Below are 19,210 nucleotides of genomic sequence, written 5' to 3'. Positions count from 1 at the left end.
CCTGGAGGCTTTTGTATAGGCCTATGTTCGCCAGCAAGCCATCATCCAGTTGCACTGCATCAGTTTGGCTGAGGCCAGTCGGCTAAGCCACGCTACTACACAGTGTATGAGGCGATGGCTGAAGCGAGTCATCATCATCAGCCCCCTCCCCCTTCCCCCGTCTCCAGTGAGCCTTCGGGAAGATGGGTGGGGTGTGAAGAAGGGGAGGGCTGCAGAAACGTGAATCATTGTGATAATTTCCCCTCGGCTTATTGGGTGGGAAGAGCGGACAAATTATGTGCAGGGTTCATCCTTGATTGAGTCTCAAGGAAAGGCAGTCGTGTCCACACAACAGGCTCTGGCAGATGGCCTCATTGAATACCCACCGGGAAGACGTAGAACTGTTTAGATGATGTGTGGGATTGGGAGATTGTTTTAGGGATGGCTTCGTGGGGTGTTAATTTATGAAGGGAAGAAGGGTGGACAAATGAGCAAAGAAACTCCGAAAAAAATCATTCGACGATCTCAGTATTTTCGATTCATCCTCAGGAGAATTGTGCCAAGTGAGGCATGATTAAGAAACTCTTAAGCTTAAGCTATGTATAAAGTATATTTTAATGGCAGCCTACTGTATAGGCCTACATGTATATATAGCTCAAAGTGAAAGACAGCATCTGAGTGATGTTTATGTCCACGGAAAGACTACCTTTCAAAGTATTTTAAACCGGCATTAAGTATTTCTTTTTACATTTTTTTAAACCCAGTAAAAAGCTAGTGAAACATCGTCCTCACACAGCTTGTTCACAACTATTGACATCGTCAAAGTGAATTCCTTCGGAGTTACTTTGCTTATTTATCATGCTAAGATGTCCAGCGGATTAACTAGAAGGTGGACAGTATTCGTAATTTGGCATGATACCCAGTTGCCCTTGGGGTGAGGTGTTAATTCAGAAAGAAGTGTGGAGAATATTTGGTATTTGCCACTATTCCACCATTTGCTTGTGGTGGGGTGTTAACTTAGGAGGGAAGAGTGTGAAGAATTACAATTTACCCATATGTCATCATTTGTCAGGTTGGGGATGTGGTGTTTACTAGGCAAAAGTATGAAGAATATTCACGATTCACCAAGGTTCCATCATTAGATGGCAGGTTAGCTATTCGTATTGTTTTCATCCACCACAGGCTTTAGTTCCAAAGTATATTCGCCATAAGGCGGAATCATAAACGTGGAGTTTATGAAGAGTTTTCATAATGTACTCTGTCCAGTAGTTTGTGCTCTTTATTTGTGGACTAGGCCTTCGTTGTATGATTACAGGAATTGTTTAAGCCGATGTGACTTGAGGCCAACAATAAGGGTAATTGTACTGTCTATATATGAGAAGAAAAGATTAAATGGTGCTGAGTAAGTGCATTATTAACACGCGAGATTTGAAAGGACTTCAGTGTGTAGCCTTGCGAGGGTGAGAGGGGGGAGGGAGGGGATGGGGGTAGGGTTAGGGTACGTAGTCCTGTCAGTTTTTACAATCGTTTAGAACGAACACCGTTCAAACACAGATATAAAATACATTATGAAACATTATTACACCCCCCCACCTCACTAACAGTGATGATTCAACTCAAAGATTTTTGTTCTGTAAAACGGATCTGAAGCTAGAGACCACGTGATCGCCTTAGCAACAAACGGCGTAGGCGAAGAAAACGGTCCTCCCAACGTTATTGCACGGGAAAGTGCTTATTTTTGAATCGCTGTCAGCGATCTTGTGTCCATTGGATTGAAATAATTTTCAGCTTTCAAGATAGTCTGAGTATTTCTGCAGAGTTTTCTTGATGCTATTTTGTACAATTAGGCCTTACTGGTCGCTAGCGAAGTGGCAAATGTGACCTTTTCCCAAATGCTTCAACATTGGGCGGCCATTTTGTTTTCGAGAAGAAAGTGTGGTCGTTTGACCCTCAACTTCCGATTCTTCCTACAGAATAATACCACAGCCTAAGACTCTTTCCAGCTGTGAGAAAACACTACAGATAGACTGCTAATGCTCTTTCGTTGAATGCGTCATTTATTTGTTTGACAGTGCAGTTGACACTCGTCACTTCTTATCTTACAAAACCGCATGTAATTTCATTTCATTTAATTTCGTCATGACGATAGCATTAAACCTACTCGCAGTAGTATGCCATTGACGTTTTTCCGTAAGGCGGCCCGGAACCAATAGATCACGTAACTTTAGTAATAAACGGCGAGGGTGAAAGAAGAAATGGTTTCGTTATGTTATAGCAGCCATAGCGAAATGGATATTTTGAATCGCGGTGTAGCCTATTCGTTGGATTTGTAATTTTTCTGCTTTCCAGACAGTCTGTGTATTTCTTTACAGCTTACGGGATCTTTTCTTGTACAACCAGGGCTTACTGATCAGGGATGAAGTGTCCATCACGAAATGTTTTCCCCAGTCCTTCGTCCTTGGGTGGCCATTTTGTCTTCACCCACGCTAGGGGTATCACGTGATCTACAACTTCCGGGCCATCACAGAATACGTTAAAAAAATGTCAGTATTTTTTTTCAACCACGCAAAGTACTTATGATCTTGAAACATGCAAACACGAGCTTTAAAGCCGAGAATGATGGTTCGTGGCGTTATTCCTTAATTTAGGTTGGACGAGAGGAAAGTGAATTGATTGATTGACTCGCTAATTGATTGATGTGGGATCAATATTGTATGCTGCACATGAAGCAGAATTACTCAGGTATGGTGATGTTTAAAAAAGTGTGCGAGCGTTGAAGTATTACTGCGCCAACTATATGGCAAAATCGGCAACACGTGAATATCTACTACAGTGGAGACTGGGACTAGTACTTTCTGTTAACGACTTAAGCCATGACTTTTCTGTTCATGTTATCAGAGAGGTCTCACATGGATACGTTTACGGTTAGCTGGCCGTATAAGTTAGGTATGGTTGGTTTCACTATTTGCGAGGTAACAGTTGGCTATATATAGCGTAGAGTGCATTGTTAGATCATCAGGACATATCTATGGGGTTATCAAAGGCCGACAGAAGTGCCTTGTATAAATTACTTAGAAGTCAAGTTAAAATAGTCGCAGTGTGCAAAGTAGAGGCTTGACGCATGTGTGCATAAGGCATAATAATGTGTATTGTTCTGTCAGTCCGCCTGTATGTATTAAGCCAGACCTTACATGGGAAACCTTCCTGTTGTCACTATTTATGGGATTTTGATGTTCATAGTGTTCGAAAACACCCGGAAATGGCGGCCCGAACACTGCCTGGATAAATGTTAATTCGTTATTAAGTACTTGATCCGGTAAAACTGTTCACCACCCCAATCCAGCAGCTGCATGCACCAGAGGGCTGGATCTGACAGCCTTTCGCTAGAAACTCAATTGCTGTTTGTGATATAATGAAATTCATTTGCAACATTAATGAAAGATATATAGTGCTATATATGATAAATCGTGATATGAATCGTGTGGGCTGATGACGTATTACATGTGAGAAATTGTTACATGTTTGTAAACCATAAGAAATTTAATAAATTGCCATGTGACATATTTGTAAGCGATATGTAATGTGACATCTCATCATATAATATTCATGTGTTTAAGCGATATGTTATGTGACAACTCATCATATAATATTCATGTGTTCAAGTGACATGCAGTGTGGGAAGTCATCATATAATATTCATGTGTGTAAACAATATGCAATATGACAAGTCACCATGTAATATTCATGTGTGTCAGTGATATGCAATGTGACAAGTCATCATATAACATCCATGTGTTTGAGCGATATGCAATGTGACAAGTCATCATATAACATCCATGTGTTTGAGCGATATGCAATGTGACAAGTCATCATCTAACATCCATGTGTGTGAGCGATATGCAATGTGACAAGTCATCATATAATATTCATATGTGTAAGTGATATGCATTGTGACAAATCATCGTATAACATCCATGTGTGTGAGCGATATGCATGGTGACAAATCATCGTATAATCTTCATGTATGCAAGCGATATGCAATGTGACAAGGCGCCATATAACATCTATGCGTGTGAGCGATATGCATTGTGACAAGTCATGATATAATATTTAGGTGTAAGCGATATGCAATGTGACAAGTCATCATATAATATTCATGTGTGTGAGCGACATGCAGTGGATGTTATATGACGGCTTGTAAGCGGTATACAATGTTACAAGTCATCATATAACATTCATGTGTGTGAGCGATAAGCAATGTGACACGTCATCATATAATATTCATGTGTGTGAGCAGTATGCAATATGACAAGTCGCCATATATCAAAGCGATATGTAATGTGACAAGTCGCCATATAGCAAAGCGATATGCAGTGTGACAAGTCGCCATATAACATTCACGTGTGTGAGCAAGTCATCATCTAACATTCATGTGTGCAAGCGGTATTCAAGTTGACCAGACATCATATAATATTCATGTGTGTGAGCGATAAGCAATGTGACAAGTCGCCATATAGCAAAGCGATATGCAGTGTGACAAGTCGCCATATAACATTCATGTGTGCAAGCGATATTCAAGTTGACCAGACATCATATAATATTCATGTGTGTGAGCGATAAGCAATGTGACAAGTCGCCATATAGCAAAGCGATATGCAGTGTGACAAGTCGCCATATAACATTCATGTGTGCTAGCGATATTCAAGTTGACCAGACATCATATAATATTCATGTGTGTAAGCGATAAGCAATGTGACAATTCATTATAAAACATTCATGTGTGTGATTGATATGCAATGTGACAAGTCATCACATAATATGTTGGTAGGCGATATACTGTGTGATAAATCGTTACAGGACATATGAGGTCAGTGATGACTTAGTTTCAGGATGAGCACTATAAGCATCAGATCACACATTTCTATGTTTGGTTTTGGTCATTAGACGTGGCGTTCTCACCCTTTTCACGGCTAGATATAAGTAACTGTATATTCATTGAATTACGTTCTTTTTGTCTTCATTTTCAAAACTTTGCTGCAGGGAAACAAACTATGTTGATTTGGCCGATACTGGTTGAAAATAGTTTTCTAATTAGGAAACCAGAGTCCTATGAGGAAGTAATCTTCACGACTCAGTTTGTGATTATAAACGGTAGTATGTAAAAATGGCAGAAGAGATCACGTACAGGGCATGGACAATATGTTGTGCTATTGGATAAATTATCATAAATTTAACATGTTGGCTGGTAATACAACGCCCGAGAAATCGTTATATATCATGTTTGTAATCCATATGCTATGCAATAAATCCCGATATAACTTGTTGGTGAAGAAATATAATGTTACAGATCGTCATATGAGATCCTTTTTTAGCGACATGCGATGTGATAAATCGGCGTGTTAAATGTTTGTAAGCGATATCCAGTGTGACATTAAACAAGTCGTCATATAACGCGTATGTTTCTAATCGATATCCAATGTGACAGATCGTTATATAACATGTTTGTAACCGATATCCAATGTGACAGATCGTTAGATAACATGTTTGTATGCGATATTCAATGTGACGCCAGACAGGTCATCATATGTAAGCGATATTCACTCTTACATTATAGACAAGCCATGTATAAGGTCTTTGTAAGCGATAAGTTGCAGATCAGTTTACATGTAAAACATTTTTGTAAGCGACATCCAGTGTGACAATTCGTCATATAACGTTTTTGAATAAGCCGCATACAATATGACAAGTCGTCATATAACATGATTGTAAGCGATATTCCGCGCGACATTTCGTCATATGACGTGTTTGAAAGCAAAATGTTGTGTGACAAGTCGCCATACATGTTGGAAAGCGATACCATATATACAACTAGGTCAAACTTTTCATGTCACAAGAGCATTTTGTGAGTGATGATTCATCGCGTCTCTTGGGTGATCATTCCGACCTCTCACTTAGCAATATTTATGGGTTTCAACCTTCATAGTGCAATATTCTCTTGTTTCACTCACTTTTCACGGCTAAAAAAAAAACAAAAAAAAACTGACCGTACATATCAAGTTCCTTAATTCTTTTCAGTTCCAAAACTTGGCTGTAGGAATACATGCCTAATCGTTCTGGCCGATAAGACAGTAGCCAATCGTGTTTTCTTCCCATTCTTATAAAAATCTACAAATGTTGTAGATTACATGATAACCAGTCACTTTTTCACCTAAAAGCAGAGTTTTCATTCGGTAATGGCAGGGTAGCTTTCATAATCTTCCCACCCGGATGTAATGGACTTTAAGTGCGAATTTCTTCAGTTTCTGCATGAAAGATATCGGTATCATGGGTGATTTGCTTATATATCGAGGTTTTGTCACTCTGAGCAGCAATCACCATATTGCAAATTTGCCCTTGTTTTTTGTAAGATCCGTTACATTTTGTGGAATAGGTCAACACTGTTTCGCGGCATCATATGCGTTTGTAGTGTTTTACGCCGTACTCTAGAATATTTCAATTATACGACAGCGGCCAGCATTAAGGTAACGTTTATATATCCCTATATATTGTCACTGATGAGGTAACATTTTATACAGTGGATCCTGTTGTCATTTTCGTCAAAGCCAGTTGATGTTGACTATGCGTTTTACTTGCAAGTATGACGTATAGATGACTGGGTGTAAAGCTTCTATTATTCGCTGTATATTCACTGTTACCTTTTATGACAATTGTCAGGCACCAGGGTCGGTTTTTACATACATGTTTCTTATTCTGAATACAAATTAAATGCAAAATCGAAAGCCCTTTGTTGTAATTAAAACAATGGGATACCGGCAGAAGTCCGAAGTCGGACGTATTACGTCATTTGAGTGTCGCTTGACATTCCCCTGCAGCGTCAGCAGCGCGACGTCACATTTGGTAGACCAAATGCGTCACACATGAAACCGCACCACGCAGCCTGTTTGCTGTCCTAATTCACACCAGCGCCACTTTTTGTCAGAGGAAAATCTGCTGGTAACCCATAAGGCAAGCTTTGCGAACCAGAATTAAATTTTTATACTGAATCATATATTGTTAGTAAAGTCTAAATAATGCTTGATATCAATCTGGGTCGTATAAGTCACATCCCCTTGAGTACAGTGTAAAACATCAGTCAAATAAATAAATAATTACTGTTTGATGGTTGTGATGTAAATCGTCAGAAGTGTCTTTCTGTGGATATACTAAAATATATTTGATCTATCAACTGGTGACTTTATTTTAATGAAATACTTGTTTTAGGCCCACTTCCCTTACGGATGTATCGAATTGATAAATTTGTCCCGATTTGACTGCAAATGTGACGTACAATCGCGTAATCATTCATTCATTCAGCTGGTAGCTTTGTTTATTTTCTTGGTAGCTGTTCTTGCTCCGTAGTCACCTAATCATGGTAAAACCCTGCACCTGATTGTGTAACATTATCTCAGCTGAATATCCATCAACATTCCTATGACATAGACAGGCGAATATTACAATTGACGGAGAGCAGCTTGATAAACTTTCTGTAGGTCAACGAGACCTATGTTTACATCGCAACATCATTACTCTGCAACTTTCAAGGACTGTTGTATCGTTCGTGTAATCAGAGAGCTCTGTGGTCAGGCGTATTAGTAATGATGCAATTTGGAGTGAACTCTTGAAGGCTATTAACAATGCTCTGAGTTTGGTTCGAAAAATGCGAGACCACGGGTATCCGGGCACCTGCCGTTTTGCTCGCGCTTAAATACTTTATACGCACAGACAAAGGCAAGAAAATACGATCAAGATTAATTAAACGAAGTGATTCACAACGGCGAATGTCCGAAACTACGGTTTGGTGACGTTCACAATTTATGTATGCATGCCTTTCAGGATATTCTGTTGTCTAACACACGTCAGCCTAACATTCTGTTGTCTAACATACTATAATCGAGTATACTTTTCAGCATACAGCTCATTTTTGTTCATTTCCTTACATCTTCCCATGTAATCTTACACCACGTCCTTCCTTGTATAACTACTGCCGCGGGCGAGTGAAGTGTCCAGAGCTGCGCGTCCTCGAATAAAAACTGTCAGAACAAATCAGGTATACTTGACGAAAGATTTCTCTGGCTCTTTGCATTAATTAACTCGAGAACCAGTTCTTCGCCGAATCGGCATTTCAGGAGTGTCGCGAGCTCAACGCAACTACTACTTGTATTATTAGATGCGACGAGCTGCGCTGTATATGCAAGTAGAGTGTTGTTAGTCTACTCAGGAATTTCTGCTTGCCCTTAGTCGTGAGATGCATTCTTGGGATTGCACATCTGTCTTTTTTTCTTGTCTTCATATAGGTAACAGTATCTTTTTTGCGCACGCGTGTAAGCTTATTGTAGGCATGTCATCTGTAAGATTGGTGTTAATCCTTAAGCAGTAGGGTATAAATATGGATATGTAAATCATGCACTGATGCACTGGACTGTCAACAGTACAATTGGACAACTGACAGAGCTTTACTTATATTGAGACTGTTCACTCATTTGTAAAAAAAAATATAAACGTTATAGAATACAGTTCCTTTAAATTAAATCAGTTCAATGTCATTGCGCAGTTTTCATACGCAGTGCGTAATTTTCGAATCGACACTACACTTCCTTGGGTCCTCAGCAATACACCGGGTAGGTGTGAAGTCGATCGAGAGAAAAGTTTTGAAGAAAATCGAAGGGTAGACACATATACAGTGTTCCCTTTATAGTTAGATGAGAAACTCGACCACTACACACACGGACACTACACATTTAAACGAAACAGAATGTGTATGCAAGATACTAAGGACTCTGGAGTCTTTCTCGTTCGTGCAAATTGTGCACGAAGTGAAATGATTAGTTAAATTTGCCGCCAGGTGGCGGGTCTGATAATCTATCGGTTGTCTACCTAGCAACTTCAAATACCCATTCTCGCTTTACGAGAGGTCATCCCTTCAGATGCGACTCTGGCGTCTTTGGTGGGTAATTGGAGTTCAGTTCAAATACACATGACGCATTTCGACCAATGACGTGACAGGGCGAAGGAGTGAGTGAGTGAGTGAGTGCTTGGGGTTTAACGTCGTACAGGGCGAAGGAGACATAATGTGCACCGCAGAATTTAATTGAGGTCGCACACCATGGGTTTCTAGGAACGACATGCAAATGAAGGTATGTTCTGAGAGATTTCAGTGGAAGTTTTCAATTTAGTTTAAGAGCCGTTGAGGTTGAGGAAATGAGAATATCTCGCGCAGGTGTACTGGTTTCAGCGCATAAGACATGTTCTCTCTGTAACAGGCAGCTGTCAATTACTTATGAATCAGAAAACTATAGCTCAAGTCAGAGACAAAAAAAAAAGACACCACCATTCGTCAAACAGTCATCATGCAGAGAGACGCCAGAGGAAGGAAGGGCAACAGCCGGTGAGTAAGAGAATCGCCTACATCATGGCCTGTATAATACTACTCTATGTTTTATACGGGTTTTGAATGAATTGAAGAATGGAAGAGTTAATGGTTGTAGGGTTTAACGTCATATATATTTAAGCAATATTTTCAGCCATGCTCATCGCAGCAAGAAAAGCAGGAAAAAGTTGTCTGTGGACATGAAGAAGTTGATATCTATCAAAACAAACAGGACGCTTTTTAAGCCAGCTGTAAAATAAACATCAGTTCAAAGCACATAAAATATAGTTCTAATGCAATTATCTTAAACACATACATGTATGTTAAATATCTAACTGTATACAACGACGGCTGCCAAATAATAGAAATTGGGCATCGGTTGTCACAGGGACCACATTTGCAGGCACTGCAACCATGGAGGACATACGCATTCGGTTCACGGCGCTCACATGAGAGAGCTTTAGGTTAGTCGCCTTTATATGGCAAGCTTGCCTACAGGACTGCAGCAGTATATTCTGTTCACCCTGGAGAGCTCGTCGGGAAGATTGTTTTTGAAATGGGTTTTGGTATTATCAACTTAAATGGTTTATGAGAAGTAGACGGATTTCGGCTTTGATGTTTAGATTTATGCTTTGAAATTAACTTATGAAAAACTGGTTATACTAAGTGTACCTTAGTCAAGGTTTTATTCTGACTGTTCATGTAAATGCTGAAGTACCAGCAACTTAGGCCTACACATCCCCCAACAGGAGAGCTTGAGCAAAATTAGGTGCAATTTATTGGACGTCGTTGGTTTAGAATCACTTTAAATACTGTGTTGTCATCACATTTAATGAACAATCATCTGCTCGTCACGCGTGTAAGACACTTTAACCATTACCGCACATGCGCGGCCACGCTGAATCGTCACATTAGAGAGTGTGATCTTATAGAACAGTTACAGCACTGGTATGACTCAACATGGAACACTGTTCAGGAAAATAGTTTGATTTAGGTTTTTATAATTTTTCTAACCCACTAAAATGCATTTAAAAGCATGGATTCTATGGTGGTCTATTGGGACCCAGAGGGTATCAGTGACGCCACAGCAATATTTCTGTCTTGCAATGGTTCGTTTCAAGGTCCATTTGTTGAATACATTCATAGCTCTAAATGAAGATGCATTATGAATGATGAAACATAGCAATCTAAGAGTGTCAAGTGGCACAAAGCTGAAGTGACATCACTGGTCTCAATACGGTCAAAAAAGGCCACAGTAGAATCCAAAGTTTTAAATGCATTTTACTAGATCGAAAAATATTCTAAGAAATAAGTCGAACTATTTGCCCGGACAATATGTAATGGTCTTTTATCTGACATGTTCTTCATGCTAGTGTGTTCATTGCCTTCAAAGAAAATGTTAGGAGTGGTATATCAAAAGTGCTGAAGGCATTGAGCTCACATGTAGAGCACGATAACAAGAAGGAGATATTCCATCATTGATTCTGTGTGTATATACTATATACTGTCAATTACTGAATTCCTGACTTAGTGTGTTGTGTATTAGAATCAGTTTTAAACAAAATGTTGAGGGGTATCTCAAAAAGTACAGCATGTATTGACCTGAAGTTTTACATGCATTTAAAACACATTGACACAAAGGCGATGTTCCATCGCTGATACTCTGTCTGCATATTAATTACCGTAAATTACCTTATTCACGATTTCAGTATTTTATGTATTGAGGTGAAGTTTTTCGTTCATGTGTCTCCTACAGTTTTGCTACCAAACCTAAGTTAGGAGATATTAAACGGTAGATTATAATTTTATATTTTTAAGAAAAGAAGCGGGAAAACGGCGTTGTGCGGTTTAGAGATGATCTGTTCTGGCTGGGGTTTGTGTGCGTGGGACGGGGACGGGGACGGTAACAGGGGAGGGAGGGAGGGGGGGGGGGCGGTGGTGACGGGTGTTAGGGGAGCCTGTCTCAGTCCACAAATTCTCACTACGAATCTCCAGTACACTGTGCCTGTTCACGTGGTCACATGGAATTTAATCGTTCGGTTCCTTCCAGCTTATAGGGGTGACCTGTTTAGACCAGGTGAGTCTGCTGTGCTTTTCTTAAACCGCCTAAGCATGGGTAACTAAACAACTTGAATGTAAAGTAGTTTCAATTGGTGTTTGGAGATGTATGTTATACGATTTGCGTAGTTGATGTGACTTCTCATTATTCTGACAGATGAGCTATGCATATGTCAGGGTGTCCAGTTGGCAGCATGGGTCAGGGCAAAGTGTCATAGCTCTGGTTGAGAAGCGAGATCCGCATTCTCCCACCCCTCCTCTCCCCACCCCTCCTCGCATCTTCATGCAGGACATAACATTTCCATCCATCCTATCCTATCCTGGTTACTCGCCTCTTACTAACCCACTCCGAAAATGCTTGTCTCACCACACCTCTTCTAGCTACAAACCAATGCAGTGACAGATCACAAATACAACCAGCTCACCCATGCACCCAAACAGCTGTGGTGCACTGAAAACAATCGTATAACGCTGAGTAAAATGGCTGCCTACACATCCACACGAGGGTTCCGTAAGTCATGTTTACCCAATGTGCAAAGTTCATGCATGTTGTAGTCTTAGTTACGTAATTCACCGCCAGGGAAATTGTTACCAGGCTTGAACAAACAGTCGGGAGAGTCGACTCCTGACCCACTCATAAGACTGACAATGGCTAACTGTAGTCTTGTCTCTTCTAGCGAAGTGGCCTCTCCCTTGGTTTGTTTTGAACAGGATGGATTTTATAAACACTTATATACTTTTAACAGCAACAGGTGCGTTTCACGAAAAGATATGTACAGATAACACTTGCGTTCTTTGTATTATTGGAAAGGGGATAGTTCCCCCAACACTGACAGTAAAACTGGACTATTTAGGAATGTTTGTTTTTTGCGCCATTTGGGGCGTGGTGGGGGTAAGGTGGTGGGGTTGGGAGGCGGGGTGGGGGTAGCGCCTGTGTTGGGGGTGGTTCAGTATCTCTACAGGCCATGACTCAGCCCTGATACATTATTGTACTTGTAACATGATGGTCTTAATTGTCGATCATTGTTATGTGTTTCTTGGCATGACCTAACCGACCTAGCCCTGGTGTCGGAGACATTTTATTAGTTAGGCCAGTCGCATCCTAGACATTCGGGTATTAACTTTCACAACGCTCATCGTATTGGCAATTGACTATCAAAAGGCACACCAGCATTATCGAGTTGCTTATAGCCTACGGCAAATATTTACCAATATTAATTTTTTTCATAGAAAATCTTGTATATTAAAGAACACACATTGTTTAGGTTGCGCCACAGTGTGTCCGCTCGTTCGCGTGTCGGTTTTATTCCTTTGTAGTTCGTAAAACCAGGGACGATAGATCGGATGGAAAGAGACCCAGGGCGAGACGATGTAAAGGTCACACGGTGCATTCACCTGTCGTCAGTTACCCAGGAACATAAATGAGCATACATTATGAAAGTCGCACCATCGTGTGTCCGCACGTCCGTCCATTCGTCTGTCATCATTTTAACCAGGAACCTACATGAACACACGTTGAACAGTTCGCACCATCGCATGTCCATTCGTCCGTCCATACATCTGTCGTCAGTGACCCTGTCACATACATGGGCACACATTGTAAAGGTCGCATCATGGGATGTCCGCTGGTACGTCCATTTGTCTCTCGTCAGTGACCCAGTCACATACATGGGCACACATTGTAAAGGTCGCATCATGGTATGTTCGCTCCTCCGTCCATTTGTCTCTCGTCAGTGACCCAGTCACATACATGGGCACACATTGTAAAGGTCGCATCATGGGATGTCCGCTCATCCGTCCATTTGTCTGCAATCATTTTTAGAATGTCTGCGGAAGTCGTAGAAGTGAAATATTTTTGAGTATGTCGTAAAACATCAAAAAATGTCTTAAAAAATGTCTTGTCAGTCCATCCATCTGTCGTTGGTTTAACCACGCTTGAATCCTGTTCAGAAAGTTGAGTATGATTTGAAAAAAAATTAGTATAATGATGTAGTTATTTACGTGTTGCAATTCCTGGAAGTAATTAGCATGGCAAAAGAAACATTTAAATTTTTTTATTCCTTAAACATCAGTAAATTGAGGGGTTTCAAATTTTAAACACAGATGTCCTTAAGGCTTGAGTCATCAGCTTGAAAGTTCACACCAGGCCTGGCGGTTCTGATACACCCCGTTCTTCTAATTAGGATTTTTATGTAACCCTTGTGCGTTTCTGTGTAATTACACTCCAGAGAATAGGAAACGAGATGCAAAATCTGAGAATCGAAGCCGCACACCTGAAGCATTCCATGTAACGCCTATTCGGGCAAACTCTCAGAATGTTCAAACATGACTGTACGGGTGTGGTAATTGCACGCAAACAAAATAATTAGTTTAGCTTGGTTTTAAATCAGTTACAAAGAACAGTCATTACACTTCAGAATTTTAGGTTTATTCTGCAGAGCACATTGCGTATATACAGGAGTAAATATATTTATATGCTAGAAAGTTAGTCGGTCAGTCAGCAACCTGCCGATGTTCATGGGTTTCTCTCGTGCTCTGCCCTGTTTCCTCCCACCATGATGCTGGCCGCCATCGTATAAGTGAAATATTCTTGAGTACGGCGTAAAACACCAATCAAATAAAATAAATAAATAGAAAGTTAAGTAAAGTGTATTTTTGTAACTGTGCTGCGTTAATGCGAATCCTATATTCAACAGGATGTGAGGAAAGACGAAGTACAGGCTATAAATATACATAGGGAAACAATGGTGGAAAAGGGGGAAAACGAAAATAAAATACACTGAACAGTACTGTTTCTCAAATGAATTTTCCATTGAAACAGTTGGACAATAAGATTTATAGAAGAAACAATACAGGAAGCAGGCTACAAACAAACGTTCAAAATAGAATGTGTCTGGAGTTTCGGAGAAAGGGTGCAAACGTGTTAGGTGGAATTGTGTATACAATACATGCATGTATAAGGTATCATAATGGGTTGCTCTGAGGAAAAAGTCATCTAAACTGATCGATTTCCTTGTGTGTACTCTGTATAAATCTGAATGACTGCATGACAGAGCCCAGGATGGGCAACCACATGATTTTGGGCAGCAACACAACAAATCTCCTGGCACAAACCATCCTCTGGCATCCGGTGTACAGTCCAGTCAAAAAAAGATACGGGATTCTAGAGACTACACTGGAAACAGCTTGCCTTTCTCCAAAATATAGCCCGAGGCCTCGGGAACACGTTGCAAAGTTCGCCAGTACACGCATTACGGCATTACTCTACAATGAAATACATATTTTCAAAGTAATCATAAAGCCGGTGTCCTTTGTTGGTTTACAGGTTGTCAACAAAGTCTTGTGTGAGGCAGTTGAATGTATAATGCATGTAACAGTAATGGGGGTTAAGGTTAGAGGTCATGTGGCACAGGAGTAAACCAATAGCTAGTATTAGGTTACATTAACTTAATTAAAATGTGTGACTGTGCCTATCAAGTCAGGGTATTACTGGAAGCCAAATAGCGTCAAAGGACCAGGAAGCAATGCATACAGCTATGCGTGCATGGAAAGTTTTCGTGCATAAAAAGATGATGTTTTCTGTCCAAAGCATATTACAAGCGAGATTATCGCTATTAAATTCCAGAATTTGGAAAGTTATGGCTGCAGCCATTGCCTGAGCAAGTTATCGACAGTGGATCGGAACTTTAATGAAATGATTAGTTAAATGGCTTGGACATACACGATACTCAGTACAGGAACGAGTAGGTTTCAGTTGAAGTCGAGAAAATTAAATATTTAAGGCAATAAGATTGACCAGAAGTAGGACATCGTACAACGTAATGGTGCATTATGTAGGGAGTATTATATACTTACCGTTGTCATTTGCTTGATACTTTGGTGTTTGAAGAGAGTCTTATATACTTACGGTTGTCATTTGCTTGGTACTTTATTGTTTTAGGACTCATATATACTTACGGTTGTCATTTGCTTGATACTTTGGTGTTTGTAGGGAGTCTTACATACTCACGGTTGTCATTTGCTTGGTACTTTGGTGTTTGTAGGAGTCATATATACTTAGGGATGTCATTTGCTTGATACTTTGGTGTTTGAAGAGAGTCTTATATACTCACGGTTGTCATTTGCTTGGTACTTTATTGTTTTAGGAGTCTTGTATACTTACGGTTGTCATTTGCTTGGTACTTTGGTGTTTGAAGAGAGTGTTATATACTTATGGTTGTCATTTGCTTGATACTTTGGTGTTTGAAGAGAGTGTTATATACCTACGGGTGTCATTTGCTTGGTACTTTATTGTTTTAGGAGTCTTATATACTTACGGCTGTCATTTGCTTGGTACTTTGGTGTTTGTAGGGAGTCTTATGCACTTACTGTTGTCATTTGCCTGGTACTTTGGTGTTTGTAGGGAGCCATACATACTTACCCTTGCATTTGCATGGACCTGTGGAGTTTAGAATCTGATATACATACAACTACCATTTGCTTGGCCATACGGTGTTTGTAGAGAGTCTTATACATTTGTCATTTGCATGGCGCTATGGTTTTTGTGGAGAGTCTAAACACCTATAGTTGTCATTTGCATGGCGCTATGGTGTTCTTATGCACTTAAAGTTGTCATTTGCATGTTTTTGGCAACAAGACCATATCTGTGTCTCTGTTAAATGTATGTGTGTGTGTGGGGGGGGGGGGGCTCCGTGGCTCAGTGGCTCAGTTGGTTAGCGCGCTAGCGCAGCGTTATGACCCAGGAGCCTCTCACCAATGCGGTCGCTGTGAGTTCAAGTCCAGCTCATGGTGGCTTCCTCTCCGGCCATACGTCTTTCAGCAACTTGCGGATGGTCGTGGGTTTCCCCCGGGCTCTGCCCGGTTACCACCCACCATAATGCTGGCCGCCGTCGTATAAGTGAAATATTCTTGAATACGGCGTAAAAACACCAATCAAATAAATAAATAAATATCTCTCTTAAATGGCGTGTTATCCCAGTATGAACTGAAGAGCTTACCTCTTACAACCACGCGTATGTCGCAGCTGTACAAAGCTATATAGCGACGTTTGGCTGACCGGTGACTGCGCGACCCCCTTCTGCATACAGCATCCAGACTCCTCATGGAATCGCTATATTTATCCGCCAAACTGAGTCAAGGCTAAAACAAAGGCACTGGAGCGGCAAGCCTGTGAGATGCATATCATAGTGAGCATACGATGAGCCTGTATAGCCTAGAGCGAGCGTTAAGATCGGACTCGGCTCGTGTCGCCGGGTAATATACCCTGCCCGGCCTCTCAGGGTTTACAGGGGACGGGTGCACTACGAACCTCAGGCAGAAAACTACATATCCAACCACCTATACACGATCTGATTTTGTTGTCCTTCATGGAGGGAGTGCACTTATCTACAGTAAGTTTTCCGCCGCGTATTTTCTGTAATGGAGCCATAATTATAACATGAGCCCAACGTCCATGGCTCACCATTGTGCATGTTATATTGACATTTTAGACTCCCGATGACTACACCGCGGACGTTGTTTTTCGCTTTAAGTGCCAAACCGTTGTAAACACGTGTATTTTTCGGTGTCCTGATCGTACTTCATCATGCGCCAGCAAGATGTTTAGGCATGCCTCAGACGCCTAGAACATACCTTGCGTCTTTCCAACACCATTGAAAACTGTTGACTGTTTATCTTTGTATGATTCTGACCTATTTTTGTACTTGTGTACTATACCATATACTTCCTTAGTTCTTTGTTGGTTTTTGTTATACGTCGTTTTGGGAGAATTCGCCTTGAGATTATTGACCTGGAACGTCTTTATTGGGAGACTGCTAGTATAGGGCTGTTTGTTTCGACGACAAGATGCAGAACCGATTGATGCTTGTACTGGTCACGTGAATTGTCGTCTGTTCGAATGTAAGGCCACTAAAATCAACATCATATAGTAATGCCTGTGATTGCTAATCGTTCAGTTGCGTTAAGAATTTGGGAATGACATAACAGACCAAAGGTCAAAAACGATGAACACTGTTTGACACATTTGATTTGGTTATGATATTAGTTTCTACATAGACTAATAGCGTTGCCTGTACGAAACAATAGAAGTTGCGTGAAAATCTCTTCCCTGTTTTGGGATTGATTGGCCAACATCTTGATGATTTCCAATCGATTCCATAGTTCATGAATACCGTATTTTTTTATAATAGCTACTCATATACCATAATACACCAAGAGCTTCATTTATGTTATGTCATTAAGGCTTTAGAGTGAGGTATGAGTTCAATAATGGGGCTTTAGGGACAAGTAGTGGTCAGTGATACTAGTTTTGCCGATTTTGAAGTCTCACTGTCGTTCATGAACACTTTGCTTCACCGCCTATGTTGTGCATATCTGGGTCACGTTCTACGAAGCAGAACCCACCTGTCAAAATGCACCTAGTTCAATTTCCATGACAAAATAAAGTGAAGAGATACGGCACCATTGTTCATGCGATTGATGCGACATAGCAACAAGTTTATGGAACGGGCCCCTGTATGTCACATGTTGTGAAGTTCGTCAGTAACTTCGTTGCCAAAGATGATTAGTTGCACGCTGTCTGCAGTCCACTGAAAAAAAAAAAACGAGTTGTTCTAGCATCGTTGAATATAGCCAGCTTTATTCATGATAAGTATGGTGGATTCGTAACGCTCTGTGTTTGTACATACAAGATTTAAGGAAAAGAAAACAATTGAACGAATGTATATATGCATTAGTGCAGTTTAAAAACTGCACCTTTCTAATTTTTTTGTTATGTTGAATAACCGGGATGTTGTAGTTCAATGTTAGTTAAAACGAGAATATTGAGAAAATTTAAAGCGTTATTTCTGTAACTTGAGAAAGTTTATTGAGCTGTTTACATTGAACCCTATGGTCATTGGGTACGTCTCCACCGTCTTCTGAAGTAACTGTAGCTACATTATTTTGTTGTCTTGTCTATACTTTTCATGGAATGAATGGTTGAATGAATGAATGAATGACTGATTATAGCTTAACAACACGTTGTCAATATTTCAGCCATATGGTGGCTACAGTGTGATGAATTGATTTTAGTTTAGCTGGGACGGACGTATGTAGACTTGAGTACAAGAAACCTGGTACTAACTATCACACTGTCGTTTGCTGCTTTGGTTTTACTGTCGATGGTACAGGCTTTTAAATTAATGTGAACGTCTGTTTCATTTGAAGCCGGGAATACTGTAGATTGGTATTTATGGACCGTTTATCGCTTAGTAGCCCCGCTCCCGCACATCCCCAGACGGGAAAAGACGAACAAGTGAATCGGATCCAAAGTGGCTATCAAAAATAGAATCGGTCAACGAAAATAGTCTGGGTTACTCGAACAACAACAATGGCAGAATGGGAAGAAGCTGGGCCTAACAAGGCATGCGCTATTGGAAAATGTTTTTGCCGTAAACATTGTTGTATCTCAGGTCAGGCCTACTTGACAATTGTTTCTTTTATCGACCTGATGGTCACACTTAACCGGTGAAGTACGGTCTCTTGTCAGTTTACCTCATTCAAGATTTTATTCTAACTGTTCATGTAAATGTATAAATGGCAGCAATTTGCACGCCCCCTAGCACCATGGCTTAAGCAGAATTAGGTACAAAAATATGCAGTGATGTTAATGGCAACTTATTAGACGTCAATGGTCTTGGCCAGCAGTCGTAATCACGCATGTCCGTCCGTCCGTACCCACGTCCGTTTCCGAAAAAAAGTAATGAACAAGCTTACGCTTGTTTGTAT

The 19,210-nt window shown here is 40.5% G+C and overlaps 1 protein-coding gene across 1 annotated transcript in view; it reads left to right on the top strand.

The window, feature by feature from the left end:
- The window catches only part of LOC135472419 (ceramide phosphoethanolamine synthase-like), a 44,332-nt gene that overhangs the window by 9,925 nt on the left and 15,197 nt on the right, over window positions 1–19,210 (top strand). The gene's annotated exons all lie outside the window — the stretch shown is intronic.

The sequence above is a fragment of the Liolophura sinensis genome, chromosome 8 (assembly GCF_032854445.1).
Source record: "Liolophura sinensis isolate JHLJ2023 chromosome 8, CUHK_Ljap_v2, whole genome shotgun sequence".
In the NCBI taxonomy this organism is placed as follows: Eukaryota; Metazoa; Mollusca; class Polyplacophora; order Chitonida; family Chitonidae; genus Liolophura; species Liolophura sinensis.
The sequence above is the reverse complement of the archived record's forward strand: the minus strand, read 5'-3'. Positions and strand labels throughout refer to the sequence as shown.